The following is a 7,207-nucleotide window of genomic DNA, read 5'->3' as shown; positions in this document are numbered from 1 at the left end:
AGCTTACAGCACCTGGTATTCCCAGGCGGTCTCCCATCCAAGTACTGACCAGGCCCGACCCTGCTTAGCTTCCGAGATCAGACGAGATCGGGCGTGTTCAGGGTGGTATGGCCGTAAGCGAAAGCAAAGCTGTAAAAAATACCTTTTATCGGTGGCAAATGTCACACAGTTTGATATCTATTATTGTGCTAAACTTCATATGTTACAGCGACAACATGCAAACCTTGGTTATTAACTGCAGCTTCAACATTGAGCTGCAAAAATGCTTTTCCCGCGGTAACATCACGATAAGAAGACATGTTCGTTGATTACAGCACAGTGTTAAAGTGACAGAGAGCACACAGTGTGTTAGGTCGATTTGGAAGTCAAACATTTTTGTCGTTTGGACATTTTAACTTAAATATAGAAAACAAAAACGTAAGCGTGTATGTGTCGCTACAGCATGTATAAAAAGGCCGTTTCTGGACAATGACTTCGCTTACGGCCACACCACCCTGAACACGCCCGATCTCGTCTGATCTCGGAAGCTAAGCAGGGTCGGGCCTGGTCAGTACTTGGATGGGAGACCGCCTGGGAATACCAGGTGCTGTAAGCTTTTGCACTTCCACACACAAACTGCAGAGGGCGCTGCTGCTTGTGCTTCTCTGTGCCTCTCTCTCCCTCTTTGTGCTGACAATCAAGCCAAACACCAACATCATCAAATATACAGTTGAAACCAGATATTTACAAACTCTTTAAAAACACAAACACTTTTTTAATTGTAACATCAAATCAGACTAAATGTTTATTTTTTTTAGATTGATAAATATAAAAAACATATTTGTTAACTTTAAGAGTAAAGAGAGAAATTGTCTGTATTTCTTAATTGCAAATGGCACCAAATTGTATTCAAAATTGAGCCACACTTATGGAGCTCCACAATTCTTTTTCTGGTGTTTTGGTTGATATCTCTTGATTTTCCCATTTCAAAGAAACAGGCTCTGTGTTTTGCCTTATATGCATCCACAGCTGTGCCACCAATTTACTCACATGGACTCTACTAATCTATCAGAAGCTTCTTCAGCTCAGAATGGAAACCTCTGCAGTTTTCTTATTAATTAACAATAAACTTAGTGTATATGTACTCCTACATTTGATGAAAGTGATAAAAATAGACAGCTCTCTCTCTCTTTATTCTGACATTTAACTAATTCAAAAGATATTTCAATATTTATTTATGCAAAACCAAACAAGTTTACTCTAAATTGATGTTGTACAGTAAAAAAACGTTATTGTGTTTTCCATAAAGTGTATGTAAATATCTGGTTTCAACTGTGAATATACTGCTGTGTGAAATTCCTCTTGTTTTGCACAGAAATATACTGAACAACATACAAAGCATAATATATAAAATAACATCTACCAGAGTTTTTTCTTTGAAAGAAGCCCCGTATGTCCATTCTTGTGCATTACTGAAACCGATTTATTTAGCCGCGGAGGGAAACAACTGAAAATATGAAATAAACATGTAAGCTAAGACTCTAAAGAAACAGCATAGTTGTTGTTCGGCTTTTCATTTCACCTTTTGTTCATTCACTTGAAGAGCAAGTAACGTAATATAGGTCAAGTGATCAGTTTGATATCAATCTTTCGTGATTCACCGTCATATTTACATTATTTGTACAGTACGAATGATTTGCTTTAGTACCTGGTCAACTTCAGTTCTCCTGTTTGCCTGGCTGCGCTTCTCCAACAGCGCACTCGTAGGCAGCAGCTGCCCCGCCCCCTCGCTCAGTGCCTGAGCTCGGATCATACCAATATTAGGGGGGATTTACTCACAGTCGTAAATTCCCACAGTGTGCACTATGTGCTTCGAATATTGTGAGTGGTTTTTGTTTTATACAGTTGTCAGCCAGGCATCTAACTATGAAAAAATTACACTCCAAAAGACCCCAAGACTGGGAGAATTCAGTCTTTTTCAAAATAAAACACTGTTCAGAGTCGGATAATAAATAAAACGGAAATAATGTAAGTTATTTATTTTTTCTGTGCGGTATGAGCCTCAACTCTCTTGACCCGGTACCAAACGACTCAAGGCCTGGTACCGGTCCGTGGCCCGGGGGTTGGGGACCGCTGCTATAGACTACAGTGTACGCTCTACACCTACTTACTGATTTTTGTTGCACCAGTCTGCATCTCCCAATTACTTTGTGTGTTTCGCTTACAGCTCCGCACCACCCAGGCGGCAAAAAATGTGCATGTTCTTTGTGATCTCGTAACCAATGCCCTCTGCTGTCAAAGTCGAGAATTAGTTAATGGGCATCATGTGACTAGTGGACAGTGTTGGGGAGTAACGGAATACATGTACCGCTGTTACGTATTTAAAATACAAAATATGAGTAACTGTATTCCGTTACAGTTACCGTTTAAAAAGGTGGTATTTAGAATACAGTTACTTTGTTGAAATAAATGGAATACACGGAGTTACTTTCCTGTTTCATATTGTCGCGGGTCAGGACTGTTTGGGTTTTGTTTGACAGCTACGTTCTGTTGTTCCAGGCGGCAGCATTATGTTGCCATGGTTACAGGGTGACGCTCTCTCTCTGCGTGTTTCCTGGGTGAGAGAGGCCTTTTTGTTGTTGTTATGCTAAGCTAATAAGCAGAATGCTACAGGTATAGCTCTAAAGAATGTAGCATCATAGGCAGTGTAGTCCGTGCTGCAGGGAGAATGGACTGCCATACCCGTTATGTGTCTGTGAGCGAGGGAGGGAGAAAAAGGAAAAGCACAAACTGTCATCGAGCAAAAACGGGAGCTGGAAGCATGTAAATATAATAATAACCACTGCAGCCAAGAAGAGAGCCTGACGAGCCCAGTTGTAAGTAAGCTATTAAGACTCGACTGTACACCGTGTTCGTGTTTTCCTCCAAAAACAATAAGTTCCTTTGGAGCAGCCGTTCAACGCCTCTCTCTGTCTCTCGCTAGCAAAGTTGCCCCAGACAACAAAGTAAAGCTAGTTTTCGGCTACGAGCCGACACAGAACCCACCGTATTAGCCAGAGGTCCCTTTACTACGGTTCGGAGCCGCGGACCTTCAGTAACAGTAATAAATCACAGCAATAGTACATTCACGTAGTTGTAAACAGCATGATAATATATTAAGTAATCCAAAGTATTCAGAATACGTTACTCTCATTGAGTAACGTAACGGAATACGTTACAGAATACATTTTGGGGCATGTATTCTGTAATCTGTAATGGAATACATTTTAAAAGTAACCTTCCCAACACTGCTAGTGGAAGCCAGATCCTTTTATTTAGCAAAATTGGGATTAATAGTTAAATGTTATTGTTGAGGGGCACAGACAGCACATGTACACAGATTAAAAAATAGTCATGCCTCAAGAACAGGGCTCTTGGGACGTCCAAGAGGAAAGGGGCAAATGCTCAAGCCCCCTCCGTTATGGCAACGACGTTTAGACTTTTGTCTTTTGGACATTTAGAAAAGTCTTAGAAATGAATCGCATGCCAAAATGAAAAGAAAAAAATTGGATGACATTAAAAACAAAAGAAACAAGAGACAGGGCGCTGAATAAGAACTTGTCAGCTTGTGAGTCTTGTAACTGGTGATGCTCCAAATGTTAAAAAATAAATATATAAAAACCAACAAACACCAAAAAGTGACATTTATTATATGCTTATTCTGTGATCAGATAAAAAATATTTTATTAGAAGCAAGCTGGATCTAAAAGATTATTTCTACACAGCATCCTACAATCAGTACAATTAATACGTCGGTATTGGTGGGATGAATATAAAATTCCCTAATCAGAAGGAAATAATAGTTTTATGTTATTTCATGTAACGTGTGAAGAAATAGAGGTTGATCACATGTTAAAAAATGTATATACTTATTGCTAAGACACACTCAAATAAAAACTTATAATGAAGAAGACATTTCCAGCGACGTTTAGTTAGAGCTGATGATAAATGTTGCTCTTTTGTTATCTCAGAAATGTATATTTGTGGGTACAGAAGTAGAGCTCATGGGAATTTTTCCTATAGTTGCATTATTGGATTCAAAGGTCATTTCATCACCATAATAGTGCACAGGTAACTTTCCTTCACATTTGACCACAACTATTCTGTTAGTGAGAAGTTTGCCTTTATACTGACATTTGGGTTTCCTGGCTCCATTATTCTTTAGGTCACATCTAACAATGCGAAACTTTGCTACACTCTTTGTCGTGCCATTCTTCTGATCATATCTTCCTTGACCATTACAAATGGCTTTGACCTGTTTGTAATCACTGAGGATGAATGTGTTAACATCCTTACATTTGTTTCGATCAGCATATATTTTCTTTTTTTTCATTTCTGTATCACATTTTTTCACGCTCATCTTGGCATCTACATGCTGTCGTCTAAACTTTTCATAATTTGTTTCATTCAGTCGCTTCTCAATTCGATTGGGTTGAAGATTGGCTGGTTTTGAGAGTCCAGTAACAAAGGGCAGCACAAGCAGCAAACAGGTAAACATGATCCTCATTGTTTCCTGGAGAGAGAAAAACAGGAACATTTTCCAGATCAAGAAATTAATGCAACAAAAGCGTCATCACTGTAGTGGCAGAAGTAAGTATTTGATCCTCTGCTGAATTTGTAAATTTGTTCCCTTATAAAGAAATAAACAGTCTCTAATTTTTGTGGATGTTTTATTTTACTGGAGAGAGACAAGAACACCAACAGAAAAAAAAACACAATACATGATTTCTTTTCCCTGATTTGCATATAATTGAGTGAAGTAAGTTTTTGATCCTCGACAACCCAACAAGAGTTCTGGTTCCCACAGACTGGATTACAATCAATCAATCAGTCCATTACAGATACTCCCAATCTCAGTTTATTATGTGTATAAAGCACACCTGTCCACAGTACCAAATTCTTCCATTCCAACTCCATCTCCACCACCATGGGCAAGATTGAAGAAGTGTAAAAGGATCAGTTACTGAGGTCTACTCGGGCAAGGGACCTCGGGGACAAGAAAAGTCATGGTCAAGACCAAAGACCTCTTATCTAGCTCCATGTAATATCTCGGCTCATGGGGTGAGGATAATCATGAGAAAGGTGTTGGATCAGCCCAAAACTACAGGCCAGTCTTAAGTTTGCCAGTAAACATCTAAATGATTGAGAGAAGGTTTGGGGGGAAATGCTGTGGTCATTTGAAATCAAAAACTTTGTGGCATGAACTGAGCCCACTGTGTTTGGAGGAAGAGAAATGCTGAGTGTAACCCGCAGAACACCATCCCCACTGTCAAGCACAGAAGTGGAAACATTATACTGTGGGGCTGTTTTTCTGCCAAGGATACAAGACGACTTCGCCACATTGAGGCGGCCAGTAGATGGAGCCATGTACTGCAAAATCTTGGACAAGAACCACTTTCTCTCAGGCAGAAGACTGAAGATGTGTCATCGATGGGTCTTCCAGCATGACAGTGGCCTAAAACATACCACTGATGCAACAAAGGTGTTGCTAAAGAAGAAGCACAAGGACATGGAGTGGGGCTAAGGCAGTCTCCAAACCTCAGTCCTGAAGAAAATCTGTGGAGGGAGCTGAAGCTTAAAGTTACCAAACAGCAGCAAAGAAATCGAAAGAATTTAGAGAGTTTGTGGAAGGAGGAGTGGAAAAAAATCCCTCCTGAGATGTGAGCAAACCCAGTGACCAACTACAAGAAACATATTACCGCAGTGCTAGGCAATAAGGGTTTCTCCACCAAGTACTAAGTTGTGTTTGAGATCAAATACTTACTTCACTCAGTGAAATATAAATCAATTCATTTATTTTAGCAAATACATTTTTTATTCAATTTTGGTTGATATTCTGTCTCATTACATCAAAATAAAAATTAGAGACTGATCATTTAATATAAGTGAACAAGTGATCAAATGATTATTTCCCCCCAGATAATAGCTTCTTTTTATGACCATGTTTTTTCTTTTTTGTCTTTTGAAAAGCTGCTGGCCAACAAAATTTTATTCATAGATGTTTTTTGCATTAGATAAATTTGCAAACTGAACTCCACGCTCCCAGAACCTCTAAGTCTGTTTACTTTTCATTTTAATTACTTGTTGTTTCTTTATTGACTTATATAGAAACCCACAAAAGTTTGTTTAACTTATGTAACAAATGAATAAAGCAACTAAATTTAAGTAAAAGGATAATTTTAGTATTTCTGATCCATTCTTTACAGAATTTTTCCAAAACATTTTCAAACATTCAGATTTGTCTTTTATTTTCTTGTTAAACCTCATAAATGGCGAACTAAAAACCCTGGAATATTGTTTGAAACGTTGATATTTTAGTCTGAAAAGGAGCATGTTTCGCTTTCTGGAAGCGATTATTTTGAAACTGGAGCACTAATCAGTACTTCTCCACATCTGTGGTGCACGTGCTGCGCAGACCCTGTCGGGTATGCGCTGCAGAGCATGCGCGCCAGAGGAGGGGGCTGACTTACTTGAGCAGGAAGCGCGGACTGAGAGGCAAGTCGAAAAGGAAAGACGGAAGATCGCTGATGAGGAAAAGCAGAAAGAAAGAATTTAACTGAGCTTGAAATGAAACAAGAACTAGCGAATCTCTGCTGGACAGGTAATTACCGCTGTTTTGTTTAATATTCTATTTTAAACAGTGTAACTATGAAGCTAAGACGAATACGGATCATATATTTTCATACAGTTATGTTCCAGGTTGATGTTTGTGTGTCCTCACTGTAAAGACCTCAGGTTATTGGAGAGTGCCTGAAAGGAAAATATGCGCCAAGGATCATTTAAAAAATAATAATTAAAGTTTTAAACTTGCTTTTGGTTGATTTTTATTTTTAGGTTTTAGCTTCTGTGAAGCACTTTGTGATTTTTATCTTGAAAGGTGCTACATAAATAAAGTTTTACTTACTTACTTCACTTTACTTAAATGAAACTAACTAAAAACATATGTCATTACTTTCTTATTCCTTTTAATGATGACTTTTAAAATCATTAAATGATAAAATAAAATAATATAAAAAAAAAAAAAAAAAAATCAATATCAATATAACAGCTTCCAAAAATTCAATATCAAAACCAGTCTAATTTTTGCTTCAGTAAATATTTTGAAACTTTTAGGAGAGGCACGGAGGACATGTAGAACAATAATATTGTGTAATTTTTAAAAGTATTACTTTTTTTTCATTTACAAACA

The 7,207-nt window shown here is 38.1% G+C and overlaps 2 non-coding genes across 2 annotated transcripts; one reads left to right on the top strand and one right to left on the bottom strand.

Moving 5' to 3' along the window:
• LOC148096392 (5S ribosomal RNA) lies at positions 1 to 119 on the bottom strand. The gene has a single exon (XR_015717254.1). It is a non-coding gene; the product is annotated as a 5S ribosomal RNA (ribosomal RNA).
• Positions 120 to 476: 357 nt separating this feature from the next.
• LOC148096391 (5S ribosomal RNA) lies at positions 477 to 595 on the top strand. Its single transcript, XR_015717295.1, has one exon. It is a non-coding gene; the product is annotated as a 5S ribosomal RNA (ribosomal RNA).
• Positions 596 to 7,207: the final 6,612 nt, after the last annotated feature.

The sequence above is a fragment of the Neolamprologus brichardi genome, chromosome 23, assembly GCF_056152115.1.
Source record: "Neolamprologus brichardi isolate AB-2024 chromosome 23, ASM5615211v1, whole genome shotgun sequence".
Taxonomy (NCBI): Eukaryota; Metazoa; Chordata; class Actinopteri; order Cichliformes; family Cichlidae; genus Neolamprologus; species Neolamprologus brichardi.
Note: the sequence above shows the minus strand (reverse complement) of the source record. Positions and strands in the feature narration are given on the sequence as shown.